This window comes from Rana temporaria, chromosome 12, assembly GCF_905171775.1.
Source record: "Rana temporaria chromosome 12, aRanTem1.1, whole genome shotgun sequence".
NCBI classification, from domain to species: Eukaryota; Metazoa; Chordata; class Amphibia; order Anura; family Ranidae; genus Rana; species Rana temporaria.
In genome coordinates this window covers 49662317-49683047 of record NC_053500.1, presented here as the reverse complement: position 1 = coordinate 49683047, position 20731 = coordinate 49662317, and the positions used below count along the sequence as shown (strand labels likewise).

Genomic DNA, 20731 nt, shown 5'->3' with positions numbered 1-20731 from the left:
CCTTTGATTTCTCAAAGTTTGGCGAGCAAGGTGGTGTTAGTAGGGCCACCAATAGTTCGAATTGTAGCCAATTCAGAAGAATCTACTGAAATCCAAATAATGCTTTAGCCAGCTGTCAGGCCTCGTACACAAGAAACTTGCTGGGATTTTTTTTTTGCCGAGGAAACCGGTCGTGTGTACATTTTTCGACGAGGAAACTGTCGAGGATCCCGTCGAGCCAAAAAGAGAGCATGTCTTATTTTTCCTCGACGGGAATGCAGAAACTTGCCTTGTCGAGTTCCTCGACAGCCTAACAAGGAACTCGACGAGGAAAACGATGTGTTTCGCCCGTCGAGTTCCTCGGTCGTGTGTACGAGGCTTCACTCCTAGACATGTGCCCTAATCAAAGATTTCCCATCACTTCTTGATCTGGTGACACAACCATAACATTTTGGTTTTCCCATCACTCTCTGTTTTGGTGACAATGATCATATATATATTATATATAAATAAAATAGGTTTATTGGAGGATATGTGGGCAGAGTATAGTAAAACCTGTTACCTGTCTAGGCCCACTTTACCTACTACCGTGGTTCCCCGAAAATAAGACCTACCCTGAAAATAAGACCTAGTATTATTTTCCAGTTGGGCTGCAAGATAAGCCAAAATTAACCCTATTTTAAAATGCTTGTAAAATCCTATAATCCACTCTATTACAGTAATATATAATGTACAATGTGTGTGTTTCTGTAATATAATTGTGGGGAAGAGAGCTCCGGCGGGTCACAGAAGCGCAGAGCTGCGCCTGCGCTATAACAAAGGTAATTGGCACAATTATATTACAGATACAAATACATTGTACATTATATACTACTGTAATAGAGTGGATTATAGGATTTTACAAGCATTTTAATTCAGTTCACACTGGGGACTCCTGTCAGGCAGGGAGATAGAGAGGGAGAGAAGACTGCAGTGTTTTAGCCAATCAGGAGGGAGACCCCCCGGACAGCTGAGGGATTTGTGGACATCGCTGGACAAAGAGGGGGCTCAGGTAAGTATTAGGGGGTGCTGGGGCGGCTGCTACATCTCCTTTAAGGCTTTAGAACCAATTTATGTTTAGTAAATCAACCTCTGTAAATTAGGGCAGCAGGATGTTCTGTTTAATAAGCCATTTCTACCAATGTTATTCACCTATCCTTGTACAACATCAATAAATATGGCAGAAGTGTAGATATTAAAATAAATAAGAAAAAAAAGAAATAGATATATAGATATCTATATCTATATAGATATCTATATATCCTTAAACTATATATCCTTCTTAAAGAGCAGACACCTGATGGTCTCTTTATTAACTTGAAGGCAGCTTTTCTAAACAGATTGCCCAGGGTAGCCAACTGCTCCTCAGAGGCGGGGAAGAGGCATTCCCCGCCTCCAAGGAGCAGTCGGATGGTAGTTGTGTATGGGACTTATATATAGGCAGCCAATTGAAAAGGCAATCACATATATAATAAAAATATTTTTTGGGGGGGTGGGGTGTCTAGAAACTGGCACTCGCTGGGTGGCTGGAGGCAATTAGCAGCTGCCCTTAATGTTAGTTATCTCCAGGACAACCTATAAGCACATGATTTTTACTTAATCTAGCTGCAGAAAGCTGGATCATGTAACTGTTATCTCATACGTATGGATAACTGGTGATTTGAGATCATCAATAACAGCCTGACTGACATGTCCATGGGTAGCCTAAAGTATAACTCAGGCTTGGTTCACATTGGTGTGATGGGAGAAGCCGCGCGAATGCCCTATGCAAACAGCTGCGGGTGTCCATACAAAGTAAAGCGGAGGTTCGCCCACCGCTGCCAATATTAAAAGCCAGCAGCTACACATACTGCAGCTGCTGGCTTTTAATATTAGGACACTTACCTGTCCTGGAGTCCTGCGATGACGGCACCGCAGCTGGTGTTTCCATCAGCTGTCGGTTGTTGCCGACGCCATTGCGGGTAAGGGAACCCGGCAGTGTAGGCTTACGGCTTCAGGCTGGCAACCCTACTGCACATATGCGAGGCTCCGCTCCTCTCTTCTACTGGCCTGGCGACAGGGGGAAGAGGAGGGAGCCGAGTGGTGACGTCAATAGCCACGGCTGTGGCTCCTGGAAGTGGGAACAGGATACCTGTCAAATACAGGTATCCTGCCCCCCCCCCTGAAAGGTGCCAATTGTGGCACCAGAGGGGGGAGGAGAGAAATTAGCAGAAGTTCCACTTTTGGGCGGAACTTCACTTTAACCTCCCTGGCGGTATGATTCTGTCTGAAAAAACATGCTGAAAGCGGTACAATTATTTGCAAGGAAATTTGGCGTTTTATATTGTAGGCCTGTGATTTTTAGGAATAACTCACTTAAATCTGACCAAACAAGAATCTAATAGGCATCCCGGGTATGACATTTTTTTAAAAACAAAATTTTAAATTATAATATAATAAATAATTATAAATAATTATAGCAAGTAATAATATAATTAAAATAAAAAATATTCAATAATGTAATCAACTCAAAATCACTGAAATTTGCTCATTTGCAGAATTGTTGCTGTCATTATTTTTTTTTTTTATGACGAATTTCCCCGCAAATCGCTATCGCACAATTCTGCAAGTGATTATAATTTATTATCGCTGTTTTCTAGCTGATCTAAAACCATTTTTGACATAAAGGGACACTTTTGGTTGCTATGGACAATCTACAGTTTTCAGGCAGAAAAAAAGGTTTTTATTATATAAAATGACATGCAGGGCACTGGGCAGACCACTAGGGACAAGGGGTGTGTGTTTTTTTTACATACAGTACTGTAATCTATAAGATTACAGTATACTGTATGTAAGGTGTTTGTTTACCTTTTTGAATTTGGCGCCGATCTCCGCTCCCGTGCGTCGTAACGTCGCAGGGAACGGAGATCGGTGGCACAGGAGGACGCTGTGTGAATCGAGCGAGGTCCCGCTCGCTCACACAGCGCGGTGGCATCGCTGGATCCAGGACAAGGTAAGCCAGCGCGCGCTGCAGGCTCAGCAGGTCTACCCCGAGCGTGACTCGGGGTTACCGATCGTAACATGAAAAACCAACCCCGAGTCACGCTCGGGGATACCGCCAGGGGGGTTAATGACACCCCCTGATCAGTTTACCTATCGCAGTGCGAACTATCAGTTCGGACTTGAATCGGTTCACACCCATTCGATGCGATTGTGGTGCGGACCGAAAAGAGGGCCCTGTGCGATTTTAGTCCGATGCAAATTCACTAATATTATCTGTATGGCTGAATTTGCATCGCACAAACATCGCATGTGATTTAACTATTAAGGCAAAACTTTTGTTAATAGTGGAGATTAATTACCAGTAGATTAGAGTAGAACACCAATCAGATTTTTATTGCTGTCTTTACCCTCCTGCTGCCTCCTGGGATATCCCTTCACATATCCCAGGAGGCTGTAGAAACAGGGACGCACCGCGGTTGGAGGGCGGAGGGTAGGGTTGCCACTTTTTCTTCAAGCCAAACCCAAACACTTTAGCGGCGCACAGCAAAAAAAATAAAAAATTACACTATAGGATTGTAACAGACCGGGACATCTTTGGGCACTCCAAAGAGAATAGTAATGTGACGTGCATAGTGCCCCCTCAACCCCCTATCAGGCTCTGTTCTGAGCCACATTCCTGTCTGAATATTGTGTCCGGGTTTCAGGAAAACTGAAACCTGGACACATGATTCAAAACCCGAACTGTCCGGGTGAATCTCAGATAGGTGGCACCCCTAGCGGAGGGTCAGCTTCAAGTACCCAGAAGGAACCATCCTGCAAAAAGGTAAAAAGGGACTAAAATGGTGAAGGGGGGCAGGGGGAAGTCCCTCTTTCTGGTCACAAGTCTTTATAGATATAAAGCCTCGTACACACGACCGACGAACTCGACGGGCGAAACACATCGTTTTCCTCGTCGAGTTCCTTGTTAGGCTGTCGAAGAACTCGAAAAGGAAAGTTTTTCCATTTCCGTTGAGGAAATACATGCGGTATTGCATGCAATAGAAGTCATTACGGAACAAATTATCTTTGTTTCCATTGACTTCTATGGGAAAACTTGCTTTGATATGCGAGTGCTTTGGATTACAAGCATTCTCCTAGAACGGATTATGCTCGTAATCCGAGGTTCCACTGTATATGTAAATAAGACCATTTACGGAACGTATCAAATATCAGAAATGCCACAACATGCAGTAAATCTATGTTATATATTTTATACGGTTCACTAAAACAGTGGAATTTATTTACTTAAAGGGTAAAACCTGTTCACTTAGAAAAGTGCCGTAAATGTTCACCGAGTTTATTAAATAAGTTGAAGTTGTGTTCACTCCACTCAACCAATTATATGCAAGCAAAAATCTATTTTTTATTTACTTTGCCCATGATTGGGTATTTAAATTGAACATCGCTTCTCCCCACTTCCTAACGTTCAATTTATACGTGGACATTCACTTACCTATATGAACAGCTTCTGCTTTAGTAAATCAAGTCCAGTTGAGTTGTAGCCGCCATTGTCCTGTAGTAGATTGTTTTAGTAAACCTGCCTAAAGCCTAGTACACAACACAAAAAACTGACAGCTCCGGTTGGAGCCGCTGTACTAACGATCCAACCCCACCCCCTGCCATCATACTTTGGTCAGCGTTCTCGGCCATTGGCTGAGAGCGCTGATCGGGAGCCAGTTGGCTGCTGGTTTTCCAGCATGGTTGCCCAACAGACGCCAGCCAAATGACCGGCTTCTGTCAGACATACACACAGGCCGAATGTCAGATTATTTGTATTTTCGGCCTGTGTGTACTGCCTTAAACCTGGGCAATTCACTCTTAGGCCTCGTACACACGACCGAGTTTCTCGGCAAAAACCAGCAAGAAACTTGCTCGGATTTTTTTTTTGCCAAGGAAACCGGTCGTGTGTACATTTTTCGACAAGGAAACTGTCGAGGATCCCGTCGAGCCAAAAAGAGAGCAAGTCTTCTTTTTCCTCGACGGGCATGGACAAACTTGCCTTGTCTAGTTCCTCGACAGCCTAACAAGGAACTCGACGAGGAAAACGATGTGTTTCGCCCGTCGAGTTCCTCGGTCGTGTGTGCGAGGCCTTAGGATATGATTAAAAAAAATATATATTTTAAGAAGTTTTGGTTAGTGAGAACCAAATGCCAAAATGAACCAGAGATAGCAACATCTGATCACTTTACAATTCTAAAGATAGACAGTACAAATACAAAATATTAAAATACAAGAGGGATAAGAGGGCCCTGCTCATGATCAGTTTGAATTACACAATTCTCCCTACTTGTAGAGGAATGTATAACGTTTTTTATTACATAATTGCGGCTATGCCACCCCTTTCTGTTACACAGTCAATGATTTCATCCCCAACAAAACAACACTACGGCCTTGACCCCAAGAGCCTTCCCACACACTGTGCGTAAGTAAACGGCTCGTGGGATATGTAGTTCTGGAGCCATGCCTGTGTCAGTAGCAACTGTGCTCCCAGAAGCTTCCCCTTCAATAATATTGAATACATTCAGGTTACAGACAGTTGGGTGCCAGCATTTTGCTTGAATGTTAGTATCCTAACATACTTTTTTTGACATCTTTCCAGAATACAAATCCCCCTGAAGAAGACCAAATTGTGGTTGAAACGCGTCGGGGTATTCTTATGGAAGCTACTTCATCAATGGCACTATATATTATTCCATTGTATCATTTAACCATTGATGAGATAGGTCTCCAACTGTCTGTAACCTGAATGTATTTTATATTACAACTATCTGCATCTTCATTACTCGTGATACAGAAACCTAGTAAAGAATTTTTTTTATATATTTCCATGTCTTTGAATTTAATACACTTTACACAGTATGTCGCTTAAAAGCCCCCGGGGGGAATTTCTCAATTTTTGTCTCTACAACATTTTGGGGTGTGCGGCCCTAGGACTCTCAATATATGCTTTTTTTCTTGTCTCTTCAATAATATTGGTGATGCAGGGGGTAACAAAAGCTGTTTCTCACTGCAGGAACAAGTTAAAAGAAAACACAAAGTTACTGCATGCTCTAAGCCATGGGTGCTCAACCAGTGACCCTCCAGCTGTTGCAGAACTACAAGTCCCATGAGACATTGCAAGGCTGACAGTTATAGGGATGATTCCCAGAGGCATGATGGGACTTGCAGTTCCACAACAGCTGGAGGGCCATAAGTTGAGCACCCATGCTCTAAGGGGAAGAAGAAGGTTCGGGTGAAAGTTTTGGTCATGCCTTTACGTGTCTTTTATTATTTCCCACAGCTACCACAAACAAAGCAGTTCTCTTCTACTACTACTGTGATGCTGTGAATAGCATATCATTTATTTTCCTTCTTTTTGGTGCTCTGACAAAACACACACAGCTGTACCAGAGCCAGATGTTCTCACCCCACTCCCATATAATACAGCCCTTTAGGTAAGTTCATACTTACCCACTTTATTGCAAAAAAAAGCCTTTCAATTAGAAGTCCTGTTTATAACTATGGGCTCATTCACATATCATCAGTGTGTTTATAAATATGGATCACTGGATCACTGGATTGATCACTATGGATCACTGTGCTGTGCAATTGTAGGTAATGGTACAGATCAGATATCTACTGTTAAAGTGGTAGTAAAGTCCTTTTCCTTTAATTACACCTAATAATAAGGTTAACCTGTAGGCAGTAACGGCCCATCCATTAGGGGCACTGCCCCCCCCCCCCATCCATGCGTCCGGTCCCCTAATCTACATGGAGGGCGCTTGGTGCATAGATTCCAATGGGGGGGGTTGAAGCACGTGAATATGGGTAGAGATTCTAAAAAAGGCTGGGCTCGGGGCGCCGAGCACTGCGCTCTGAGCCAACCCAGTTGTGTGACAATAGCAAATGAATATTCGCTATTATCACACTGAATCTCCTCCTGTCCAATTAGGAAGTGGGTCGTGAGACCTGTTTCCCGATTGGCCGAAAGGAAAAGCCATCCTATTGGCTTATGAGGAGGAAGGAGGAGGAGACGTGTGGCTGAGGAGACGCATTGAAGCCGGGACACGGAGAAGACTAAGGGGGAAGAAAACCCAATGCTTAAAGTGGAGTTCAGCCCAAAAGGGGAAGTTCCGCTTTAAGGCCTCCTACCTCCCTGGCTCCTGTTTGCGAAATTGAGCTTTTGGGGAGGGGGGGGGGGGACAGATACCCACTCCCACTTCGGTTTTGGTAATCTTAAGCAAAGATTTCCTTCCCAAAGTCTTCTGGGACACCTGACTGGTTCCAGAAGACTTTTGGAAAAGTCACAGAGCGCAGCGCCACGCGTGCATGCACAGTGAGCACCCGGCTGTGAAGCCGCAAGCTGTCACAGCCGGGTGCCCATAGTGAAGGTGCCCACGCCGCCGTGGGAGGACACAGTGTGAAAATGGCAGGGGTGAGCACACTGCTATATCCTGGAACAGGTGAGTGGCTGTTTATTATAAGTCAGCAGCTACAGTTTTTGTAGCTGCTGACTTATAATAAACCCCAAAATGGCTGTAATTCCTCTTTAATATTGTATATACTGGGGGGGGGGGGAGCTGTTGTGTAAACATCCTTTATTAAATATTTATTTATACAAATTATATTTATAAAATATATCAAAGATTAGTTTGTAACATTAAATAAAACTGGACACAAGCTGTTTCAGTGGGGGGAAAAAATAATAATAATTTAAAATAATAATAAAAAAAAAAAACTAAAGACTCCTTCTCATCTATTTTCACATAAAAAAAAATTGAAATAATAATAATAATAATAAAAAAAAAAAAATCCTTGTACATCTAAGGACTCCTTTTTATCTGCTTACACATTAAAAAAAAAAAATGTTTTAAGTAATTAAAAAAAATTCTTGTGCAACTGAGGATGCCTTCTCATATTTTTTCACATTTAAAAACTAAATAAAAATTTTGAAATAATTAAAAAAAAACAAAAATCCTTGTACAAATAAGGACTCCTTCTCACCTGCTTTCACATTTTCACCCCAAAAAATGTAAAATAATAAAAAAAAATACTGTACAACTGAGGACTTTCTCATCTATTTTCACATTTAAAAATAAAATAAAAAAAATTGAAATAATAAAAAAAATCCTTGTACAACTAAGGACTGTTTTAACATTTTTATAAGTTTCAGAAAAAAATGCAATTTTTTTTTCAAATTTTCAAAACACACAATTAGGCTCAAGAGTGTCACCAAACATCATCTCATAAATTGTAAGCTCTTGGGAGTAGGGTCCCCCTAGCCCTCCTTCTATTGAAATGTATTGTAACTATAATTCCCATGTGACCTCACAGGAAATTTAAAGTGAACTAAAATAAAATCTGTTTTTTATTATTTCTATGATGTCTAAAAAGTTCATTATACAATGCTTTTAAGGTTGACATAAGGGAAATGCCTGCTTTATTAAAACATTTGTTTTAATGTTTCAAATAATCATTAATGGGCACAGAAGCATACGTAACTATTTGTAGTAAGAATGATTCCAATTCACATAGGTGTTGATTCATTAACAGAGACTGTTCACCTAACAAAGTGAAAAGTAAACCCAAAAGCAAACACTTCTTATATAGCAGCCTACCAGTTGATCCAGCCAGTAAGTCTGTTGTTTTTTAAAAGAACAAGCTCTCCAGCAGATATATCAGTTTACAGGGTTGAGACAAACCATTTTCCAATGTCAGGGCTCCCCCCAGACTGACAATGCTGCAGTCCAAAGTTGCCCCCTGTGCTTTTTCATCCAGCGTGGGGGGCACTCTAATACAGGAGGTGTGTTACTTGCCAGATCACCAGGTTAAAACAGAGGGGAAAAGCCTAAAAAAGGAAAAATAATGCAGCCACCACATCTAATGATTAACAAGCTGCAATATATAACATTTTTGGTTTTGGGCTTAATACCACTTGAATTTGTGTCCTATTTGAATACCCAATCGTGTGCAGGGGAATTGGAAAAAAAGGATCTTTGGTCAGGATTGGATAAGTTAGGGCAGCTTTACTTTATTTATTTTGCCAAAGGATCCTTCTCTACTGTTTAAGGAGATCAACCCTACAGTATTACAGCAGCATAGTGGCTGGACACACCCATATGGTTATAAATAGATGACAGAAGTGTGCATGTGTTAATGTAACCATAGACATGCACAGGGAGTGTGCCAGGTGTGCCTGGGCACACCCTAATCACACTGTGTGGTGCGGATTCCTCTTATTGCCCAGGCTTCCCCCCGTGTTGCCCCCCTCCACAGTGCCCCTGCCGTATTGCCCCTCCTCTTCCCTTGGCTGCTGTGGTGCATGTTTCAGGATAGAGAGTGGGGGAAAGGGCTAGTCAATATGTATTTTACTGGCCAGTTCCTTTTCTAAATGAACACAAAGAACACACTCACTCACTGTGTTCATTCAAAACTGAAGCATGGTAAACTGTGTTTACTATGCTTTGGTTTGTGAATGAACAGGAAGCTGCTCAGCACAGAGCACTTCCCATCCATTCCCTGTCCAGTGCAGCTGAGGCTGCAGAGAAAATCATATGTGTTTGAGCTTTATTGCAATAGGCTGCACACACCTATGAGGGTAACCCATAGACAGGGCCGGTGCTACCACTAGGCAAACTAGGCAGCCGCCTAGGGTGCCCGGCCACTGGTGTTCCTACTCTTTTCTCTATGCAGCAAGCAACTAAGTCTCAGCATCAGTAGGCTGTGGAGGACTGTGTCTGTATTCCAACTCCAGAATTGAATGGAAGCAAGCAAACGATCATTGATGGGAACTGGTAGGTTGCATATATGGGCGCTAGTAGGCTGCATTGATGGACACTGGTAGGCTACATTAATGGGCGCTAGTAGGCTGCATTTGATGGGCGCTGGTGAGGCTGTATTGATGGGTGCTGGTGGGCTGCATTTGATGGGCGCTGGTGAGGCTGTATTGATGGGTGCTGGTGGGCTGCGTTTGATGGGCGCCTCATTAAAAAGGTGGGGTATACATGGGTAGGGCAAAGGGGGTGGAGCCAGGGGAGGCAGGATGTCAAAAATCCTTGCACCAGCCCTGCCCATAGAAACCAGTAAAATGTTGGGGTTGAGTTACTAAAGGCAAATGGGACATTTACTTTGCAAGGGAAGTTGCACGTCGCAAGAGAATTTTCCAGAGGGCTTAGTGAATTCGGTAAAATTCTGCTTTGCAAAGGTTCCCAATCATTTGCAAGGGGAAAAAAAACTTTTTTTTGCTTGCATGTGATCGGATGGTGGAAGTCAGAACAGCTTCACCTCATTAATTAAGATCTTGGGGGAAAATTCCCTTGAAAAGTGCAACTTCCCTTGGAAAGTGAACATTTTCTATTTGCCTTTAGTAAATCAACCCCATGGCCTTTAACAGTTTGGTGGTCAGAGTAATGTAAACAGGTATATAATTGGGTTGTATGGAATACAGTCACGCTTGCACACTCCTTGGGGAGGGATTGGCAAGCAAATAACATGCAGAAATGCTAACAAGACCAGCAAATATGTGTTGTTCAGATATTTAATTAAAGTGGTAGTAAAGTCACTTCCTTGATTCTTACCTACAGGTGAGCCTATAATAAGGGTTACCCGTAGGTACAGTAAATATCTACTAAACGTGTGCCGTTTCTGAGAATTTACTCTGGCAGCAGCCGCGCATGCGTACTGGGCTCTGAATGAACTGTGCCACCCATTCAGAACCCTGTGCCACGGTCGTAACTCCTGTGTGACATCATCACGGCTCGCCCATTCATCCGCGAACCCAGAAGGAAGACAGGGGAAAGATGGAAGCGATGTCACCGCTGAGGGGGGGGGGGCTTTGTTTTCAGGTGAGTCTGTCATACTGCGCTAGTACATGATGCATACTAGCACATCACACCTTAAAGGGGTTGTAAAGGTAAAAAAAAAATCCCTAAATAGCTTCCATAGTGCAGTCCTCCTTCACTTACCTCATCCTTCGATTTTGCTTTTAAATGTCCTTATTTCTTCAAAAAAATCCTCACTTCCTGTTCTTCTGTCTGTAACTCACCACCGTAATGTGAGGCTTTCTCCCTGGTGTGGAGAAAGACTCTTGAGGGGGAGGGGGTGAGCAGGACAGTAAAGACACTCTACTTTGCAGATAGAGAAAGGAGTTGTGTGTTAGTGGGCGTCCTGACACTCCTGCTCGCCCCCTCCCCCCTCAAGAGGCTTTTTCCACACCAGGGAGAAAGCCCTGCATTACTGTGTGGAGTTACAGACAGAAGAACAGGAAGTGAGGATTTCTCAGAAGAAATAAAGACATTTAAAAGCAAAATGGAAGGATGAGGTAAGTGAAGGAGGACTGCACTAAGGTAAAGGAAGCTATTTAAAATCCTTTACAACCCCTTTAAGTGGAAGGGAACAATATAATGCATCCTTTATTCTGCATGTATGACCTATAGAAAGGTCCACACATTGGAGCGACTTGTCGTGCGATTTGACAGGTCAAATTGCATGACAAGTCGCACCCTATTGTCGGCAAAGGCTACGTTTAAATCAACTTTGCGGCGCTGCGTCGATTTGAAAAAGCATTTACTGAACTACGATTTTGGGTGTGACGTGCATAGACATCAAAGTCACACTGTCGCACTGGCTTTGAAGTGTGGTGGAACTTATAGACTTTCACCTTTGTGATATACTTTTGCTTGTTGCTGGATATTAACTACTAGGAACCAGACTAGAAAAAATATACACTGAAAACTGCTAGACGCAACTAAACACCACTTTCAGGCGCTTCAAGCGTTTTTTCTGCCCAAAAGCTCCTCTCCAAAACACAACATTTTTTTTTCCAGTCTGTAAACACTCAAAAGCTCCATGCACACTGGCTTAAAATCGCTGCTTCTAAAGGAGTCATGCATTTTGCCTGTAGAAGCAGCTCAATGTTATTCTGTGTCCATGCACATTAGAATAGGACGGGCATTTTTTTAAGGCATTTAGGCTCCAGGCACACTAGCATTTTTTTTTTAAAGTGTTACTAAACCCAGGAACCTGCATTCACTATACCGGGCCTCCCACAGTACACAGCACATGGAAATGCAATTATTTTTGTAAATATAAACAGCTAAATACCTTTTCTCTTCTGTAGCTAGAGTAGCAGACTTGTAACTTCTATAGGTGGCTGGTTAAGGCTTGTAGGAGGAGTCTTCATTTTCCCCTGATTGTCCTATGAGGATGCAGGACCCCTGACCATCTGTCTGGACAGTGCTGATTGGCTCTGTACTGATCACATGCACTCTCCCAGGAAAGAAAAAACTCTCTAGCAATACACACCAAACTGAGCATGTGCAGCTTGCCTCCAAGGCTCTGTTCTATCAGGAGATGGATTGGGGATAATGGAAGAAGGGGAGGATCAGAGAATCAGAGAAGACAGGATTAACTACTTGCCGACCAGCTGCCATCATAATACGGTGGTAGGTTGGCTGGCCCCCCTGTGCGAATCGCCGTAGCTGTACGGCGGTCGCTTAAAGGCTGCATTCACACCTGAGCGTTTTGTAGCCTGAGGCCTGAAGCTATAAAACACTAGAGGGGAAAAAATACATTATTCTCTATGGAGATGGTTCACATCTCCACTCCAAAACGCCTGAAGCCGACCGCCTGAAGCTCAAACAAGTTCTGGACCCTTTTTTGTCGCGCAAATTGGGCTGATTTGGGCATTTTTGAATGTTCGTATTCCCATAGAAACTAATGGAAACGCTCGATTCAAGCGTCTAGCGCGACAACAAGCTTTTCTACAGGCGTTTTGTCACTTTAATCTGTTCTGTGAAATAGAACATTTCACCCAGGAAGAAGATAAAAAAAATCTACAAACATAGCAACAAATGATGAAAGTGATGAGCATTTTTCCTATTGGCTAAAATAAAAAACAACAAAGTTCAAAAACGTCGGACAACGCTGTATGCAAACGCGCGAATACGTGTTAATACGCGCGGCAAAATGTGCGACAAAACGCCGGAAAAAAACGACCGAAAACGCTACGCTCAGGTGTGAATGCGGCCTAAGGGCTATAGGGAGCGAGCATGTGGCAGGCGGGCCGCAATGTCCACCAGCAACCTGCGATCGCTCCTCAGAGTGCCAGAACGGGGACCTGTCAATGTAAACAGACAGATCCCTGTTCTGTCAAGGAAGTAGAGAGATCCACTGTTCCTAGTGATCAGGAACAGCGATCTCTCTCTACTTCCTGTGAGTCACCTCCCCCCACATTTAGAAACACCTCCCTAGGACACACTTAACCCCTTGATTGCCCCCTAGTGTTAACCCCTTCCCTGCCAGTGACATTTATACAGTAATCAGTGGCAATTTTTAGCTCTGATCGCTATATATATTTCAATGGTCCCAAAAAAGTGTCAAAAGTGTCCGATCTGTCCGCCGCAATGTCGCAGTCCTGCTAAAAAACGCAGATCGCCGGCATTACTAGTAAAAAAAATATATATAAAAATGCCATAAACCTATCCCCTATTTTGTAGACACTATGGGCCGGATTCAGATACATTGGTGTATCTATCCGCGCAGCGTAACGTATCTCAGATCTCAGATACGTAACGCCGCCGTAATTTAGGGCGCAAGTTCCGTATTCAGAAAGAACTTGCGCCCTATGTTACGGCGGCGTAACGTATGTGGTCCGGCGTAAGCCTGCGTAATTCAAATGTGGATGGTGTGGGCGTGTTTTATTTAAATTTACTGTGACCCCACATATTAGACGTATTTTACGAACGGCGCATGCGCCGTTCGTGAAAAAATCCCAGTGCGCATGCTAGAAATTCCGCCGCAAATCGTCATTGCTTTCGGCCGGGGACGTAAATTATGTCCTGCCCTATTCGCGAACGACTTTCGCAAACGACGTAACATTTTCAAAACTCAACGCGGGAACGACGTCCATACTTAACATAGGATACGCCTCATATAGCAGGGGTAACTATACGCCGGAAAGAGCCTAACGTAAACAGCGTAAAAAAAATGCGCCGGGCAAACGTAAGTTTCTAAATCGGCGTATCTACCTAATTTGCATATTTGACGCGTAAATATACGGAAGCGCCACCTAGCGGCCAGCCTAAAATTGCAACTAAGATACGACGGCGTAAGAGACTTACGCCGGTCGGCTCTTAGTCAAATCTATGCGTAACTGATTCTATGAATCAGGCGCATAGATAAGACGCCACACACTCAGAGATACGACGGTGTATCTGGAGATACGCTGTCGTATCTCTTACCTGAATCTACCCCACTAACTTTTGCGCAAACCAATGAATATACACTTATTGCGATTTTTTCTACCATAAATATGCAGATGAAGAAATTATTTATTTTTTTGTACGTTTATTATAGCAAAAAGTAAAAAAAAAAAAAATTAATTCAAAATTGCAGCTCTTTGGTTATAGCGCAAAAAATAGAAACCGCAGAGGTGATCATATACCACCGAAAGAATTTGTGGGGTGTTAATTTTTTTTTGTACAGTCGCACGGCGGCACAATTGTCAGTTAAAGCAACGCAGTGCTGTTTCGCAAAAATGGCCTGGTCATTAAGGGGGTAAATCCTTCCAGGGCTGAAGTGGCTAAACAGAATTTGTACACAATGCGGAGGATAACCCTTTAGGTTCTACATGCTTTACTGCATATACAGACTGATTTCACTGTTGTGGGTTTAGTAACACTAAAACAAGCTGGAAAAAAATGCTGGATAAAAAAAACGCTGGTAATATTGTTTTTTAGTAGCGTTTTCTAGTGTTTTTGTTTAGGAACAATAGTGTTTTATTAGTAGTTCCATAAAAAAATTATTTTTGAAACTCTACAAAGAGGTAATCTTAAAAAATGCAAGGACACATAGGATAACACTATTTATCTTATAGGAGCAGGCAAAAAATAACAGCTTCTAGGAGCTTAAAAAAAACGCTAGCGTTCATCTGCATTTCCGATTGGAGTTTTCTGGCAGAAAAATGCTAAACTTATGTACAAAAACATAAGGGAACTGTTTTTTTTTTTAAAGCCCAGCTTGCATGGAGCCGAATGTGGCTTGACACATATGCTACCATAGTGTTGCTTTTACAAGCTGAAAGAAAATACAAGAAAAAAACGCCACATGCATACAAACTGGCTTAAAAAAAATAAAAAAAATAAAAAATGTGTGCCAAGGGAACTAGCATTTTTTTTTTAAGCCTAAATTGCTGCAGAGTACAGATGTGCATACATACCTCTTATCTGGGGGTGTGCATGGCATTGCTTGTCATTCTCTGTCTTATCTAAAGAGGAGGACTAACAGACACCTCGTCAGGGTAATGCAAAGGATGCCTGAGTCAATTACACTTAAATGATTACTAAGTGGAACTGGTTACATATTACAGGAGCAGAATAATAGAGGCCACTGTAGGGGGCGTGTCCTGACTCTGACACCTCCTATTACTATTCAGCTAAAGACTCCTGGTCTGAGAACTAGCTTTACTTTCTTTTTTTTTTTTTTTAGACTATACTGCTTTTCTTAATTGAGGTTTTTTATGTTATTTATATATTTTGTGTCGCACTTCGCCACCACCTGGTTATAATTGCACATGACTTTAACAAACTCAAATAAGATCATCATTTTTTTTAAACACATTTTAAGTGAATAATAAATAAAGTAAAATAAAATAAAGTAAAATAAAATAAGTAAAATAAAAATAAATGCATATTTCCCCTGAAGTTCTGATAAAACCCCCCCATTAATAAATCTCCCCCCCCTGATGTCACATTTTGAAGACTTAAACTTACCAATTTAATAATCTTGTCCAGTATATCTTGATGAGCAACAGGAAAAGACAGCAGAGAGGGTCTGTGGGATCAAAGCAACAAAAAACTTGTTACAAACAGAATGCCAAACACCAAGTATTGGTTAAGGATTCTCAATATATAACAAGCTTTTATTCCTTGAAGTAATATCCATCTTGAAATCGTTTTACTTTCTTAGTAAATGTTGTACCTTCATATAATCTAGTCTTTGTAAAGGAACCCTGGGAGCCTTGGCTGGGGAACAAATTACTCGTTAGTAAATCACTCCCATAGGAAGTGTGTGCTAAATGAGTCATGTGTAAACTAGTCTCTGTTCACTTCGATCTGGTTGAAGGGAATTTAATAAAATATACATTACTCTCAATAGTGGACACTGTGATTCGTTTGAAAATCAGAACATAATAATACATTTAGATTTTTTATTTTATTTTCTAAATAATCAAACTCCTTAATCAAGTATTTGCTCACATGTCCCATGTATCTGTCCCTTATTGATGCCCTTGATAGATTTCTTTTTATCCTTTTATATGCATATTTTATGCTCATTTACTAAAACAAATAGTTGAATTTGTTTAGTGCACCTACACCTATAGTGAATCAAGTGAAGTGTGCTTATTTTAAACATGTGCAAGCAAAATAATTTTATTTTATTTCTCTTGCCTATGATTGGATGTGCCAAATGAACACAGCTTATATTTATTTACTAAGCTAAGTAAGCAGCATAATTTAGCAAGTCAACAACAATGTGTATGATTTATAAATATATATATGGGTTTATACCATTTAACGTGTCAAAATCCATAACTACCTTCTCTACAAAGTCCACTGCCTTGCCCATTTTGATTTTTATTGATGTAGTATTATTATTAGTAGTAGTAGTAGTACCTTCTCTACAAAGTCCAGTGCATTGCCCATTTTTTTTTAATTATTATTATAATTATTATTATTAGTAGTAGTAGTAGTAGTACCTTCTCTACAAAGTCCACTGCCTTGTCCATTTTGTTTTTTATTTATTTTGTATTATTATTATTATTATTATTGGTAGTAGTGGTAGTAGTACCTTCTCTACAAAGTCCAGTGCATTGCCCATTTTTTTATTATTATTATTATTATTATTATTATTAGTAGTAGTAGTAGTAGTAGTAGTAGTAGTAGTAGTAGTAGTAGTAGTAGTAGTAGTAGTAGTAGTAGTAGTAGAAGTACCTTCACTACAAAGTCCACTGCCTTGCCCATTTTTTATTTAATTGTATTTATTATTATAAGTAGTAGTAGTAGTAGTAGTAGTAGCAGCAGTAGTAGTAGTGTTATTGTTATTTTAAGGCAAGGGATATACAGAATTGTCTTGTGGATGATTTACTAAAGGCAAATAGGCTGTTCACTTTACAAGGGAGTTTTCCCTTCGCTTGGTATAAATTCTCTTTGCAAAAATGCCCAATCACATACAAGGAAAATACAAAAGTGAGTAGTAGCAGTAGTAGTAGTAGTAGTAGTAGTAGTAGTAGTAGTAGTGTTATTTTTATTTTAAGGCAAGGGATATACAGAATTGTCTTGTGGATGATTTACTAAAGGCAAATAGGCTGTTCACTTTACAAGGGAATTTTCCCTTCGCTTTGTATAAATTCTTTTTGCAAAAATGCCCAATCACATGCAAGGATAATACAAAAGAGAGTAGTAGTAGTAGTAGTAGTAGTAGTAGTAGTGTTATTGCTATTTTAAGGCAAGGAATATAAAGAATTGTCTTGTTGTTGATTTACTAAAGACAAATAGGCTGTGTTTACTTTGCAAGGGAATTTTCATTTTGCTTGGTATAAATTCTCTTTGCAAAAATGCCCAATCACATGCAAGGTAAATACAAAAGAGATTTTTTTTTTCTTGCACATGATTGGATGATGGAAGTCAACAGAGTTTCACCTCATTTACTAAGCTAAGCAACAAATAAACACATTGCTATGTGAACAGCCTATTTGTCTTTAGTAAATCAATCTCATAGCTTTTTAGGATGCTTTTTGTTATAGAGCATTGTTGTTAAAGGGGAATATGTATGCCCAGCCATTTTTTTTATTTTTTTGATAAATAGCCCACCATTATATAAATGATCGTCCATATTCGGATTTTTATGCAGCTAGGCCCCTGACGTGTATAAATATGAAATGAGGCTCCCATTTCTGCCTGTCAGTGGCACAATAAATACAGGATTTATACAGAGGTGTAACGTTATGTACATAATCTTGTATATTCTTTGTTGCAGCCACGTGTTTCCCTTTGAGTAGTCTTACGTCCCAGTGATATATATCAAATCTCATATATAATCCTCTTTCAGCCTGTGAGTTACTGGTCTTTAAATATTATTAGCACATATTTTTTAACTGTGTATAAAACCCTCACAAATCATTGTGACCTCGAAAAGCATGGACCGGTGGCTATATATCCTTTATTACACGTGGCCCTGGCACCAGGCCACAAAACACACATCACGGCCAGTTAATTATTCATTTCCTCGCTGGATTCAAGATAAAAGTTATTACTTAGGAAAAAAATGAGTACTGAGTGGAGATTGTAGAATTGTAACGGATCTGTTCCAGTGCTTCCCAATTAATAGAGTAGTAGCGCATACTAGAGCATGCACCCATTACTCATATCAGAGAGGTTTCTGGTGAAAGGGTTAACAATACCAGCTCTTATATATGTGCCTATATTGCTAATACTGTTCCTTTGTTAACCCACTTGAGAACTTAGGAAATATTGGGGGATTGTACATTTACATAGGACCAGTGCTTACCATTTTGCTATTGGTACATAGTACATCATGCACCCATATGAAACAATAAGTAGTGATGGGAGATTGTAGAATTACATCAGATAGAGTAGTAGCACATACTAAAACATGCACTCATTTTCATATCTCAAATGTTTCTGGTATGGTAACAATACACATTCTTATATGTGCCTATATGGCTAATATTTGGTCTTTGTAACTCAAACTTGTAAGCTTGGACACAATAAGTATTCATGGGACATTGTAGAATTGGACCTCATAGAAGTAGTAGCACATACTAGAACATGCACCCATTATGACAAATGTTTCTAGTAGAAGGGTTAACAATACACATAGTTATATGTGCCTATATGGCTAAATATTGTCGCCTTGTAATCCCACTTGAGAATGTAGAAGTACTGGTGGGAGATTGTAGAAGTGCAGCAGAAAGAGTAGTAGCACAAACTAGAGCATGCATCAATTTTTCAAATCAGAAATGTTTATGGTGAAAGAGTTGACATAACATGCTCTTCTATGTTCCTATGTGGCTAATATTGTGTCTAAGCCCACTTGAAAACTTATGAAAATGAGCATTAAGGGATTGTAGATTTACAAAGGACCAGTTCCAATGTTTACCAATTTGCTAGTAGCACATAGTAGAACAGGCACCCGATATTCATATTTAGAACTTTTTCTGGTGAAAGAGTTAACATAACATGCACTTATATGTACCTATGTGGCTAATAGTGCATGCCTTTGTAAACTCACTTGGGAAATTAGCAATTAGAGGAGATAGTAGAATTGCATCGCACAGAATGGTAGTACATACTAGATCATGCGCCCATTTTTCATATCAAACATGTTTCTGGTAACAGTACCAGCTCCTAGATGGCTAACATTGCTACTTTGTACATCCACTTCAGAACTTGGGAATATGTAATACTAAGGGGGGGGGTGCAAAATTACATGGGACCCTTTTTAATGCTAGAGCCACAGTATAACACCAATTATTCATATCAGAAATGTCTCTAGTGAGTTAACAATACAAGCTCCTATGTGCCCATATATAACATTGCTCCTTTGTAAACCCACTTGAGAACTTGAAAACTTAGTACTAATGGGGGATTGTAGAATTACAGGACCTGTGCCAATGCTTATGAATTTGCTAGTAGCACATAGAGCCATAGTAGAGCATGCACCCATTATTCATATCAGAAATGTCTCTAGTGAAAGAGTTAACAATACAAGCTTCTAAAAGTGCCTATATGGCTAACATTGCTCATTTGTAAACCCACTTGAGAACTTAGGAAATATTGGGGGATTGTACATTTACATAGGACCAATACTTGCCATTTTGCTATTAGTACAGCATGCATCCATTACAGAAATGTCTCTAGTGAAAGAGCTAAGCTCCTATATGTACCTATGGCTAACATTACTCCTTTGTAAACCCACTTGAGAACTTCAGAAATATTGGGGGATTGTACATTTACATAGGACCCATACTTGCCATTTTGCTATTAGTACAGCATGCATTCATATCTGAAATGTCTCTAGTGAAAGAGCTAAGCTAACACTTTTCCTTTGTAAACCCACTTGAGAACTTAGGAAAAATGTGTACTAATAGGGATTTGTTGAACAGGGCTTGTTCCAATGCTGAGTAACCAATACAAGTTCTTATACAGTATTGTGCCTGCATGGCTAATAGTGTACATTATAAACTCACCTGAGAACGTAGATTAAGATATTATTCCTGAGATAGCTACAAGAGAATGAAAGACTTATTTGTCAGAGGTCACCTCTCCTGCAGAGGACTCATTGCTGGCTGACCTGCGATTGCTGGCTGACCTGCGATTGCTGGCAGAGAAACACATAGATCAGATGTAGGGCAAGGACCCAGAGATGGTCAGAGGATCAGGATCGTCTTGTTCATGTATCTCCTTGGCAGGTCTTCCAGAGGATCACAGTGCCAGAAGTTTTATGGATGTTCCCTGCTGTTGGCTGAAGGTCTGCCGGGTTGCTTTCATCTTGAGGGCCAGAAGGTCTGGAGGTGAGTGAAAACTCAGCCCAGGAATGTATGGAGGACAGAGGAGCTGATAAAATTCCACTTCCTAGCAGGACCAGCGCTTCAAAGCGGTGCATCTGGTGGGAGCTCCAGGGCTCTGCTATC

General features: G+C 40.8%; 1 protein-coding gene across 3 annotated transcripts in view; it reads right to left on the bottom strand.

The window, feature by feature from the left end:
• HOXB3 (homeobox B3) overlaps positions 1-20731 on the bottom strand; it is a 45845-nt gene that overhangs the window by 15253 nt on the left and 9861 nt on the right. For 2 of the 3 annotated variants that reach the window (XM_040331493.1, XM_040331494.1), the window contains exon 2: positions 15789-15849. The gene's annotated coding sequence lies outside the window, so the exon portion shown is untranslated. Of the gene's footprint in view, positions 1-15788; positions 15850-20287 lie in introns of all 3 variants that reach the window. The other variant, XM_040331495.1, reaches the window with a different exon arrangement.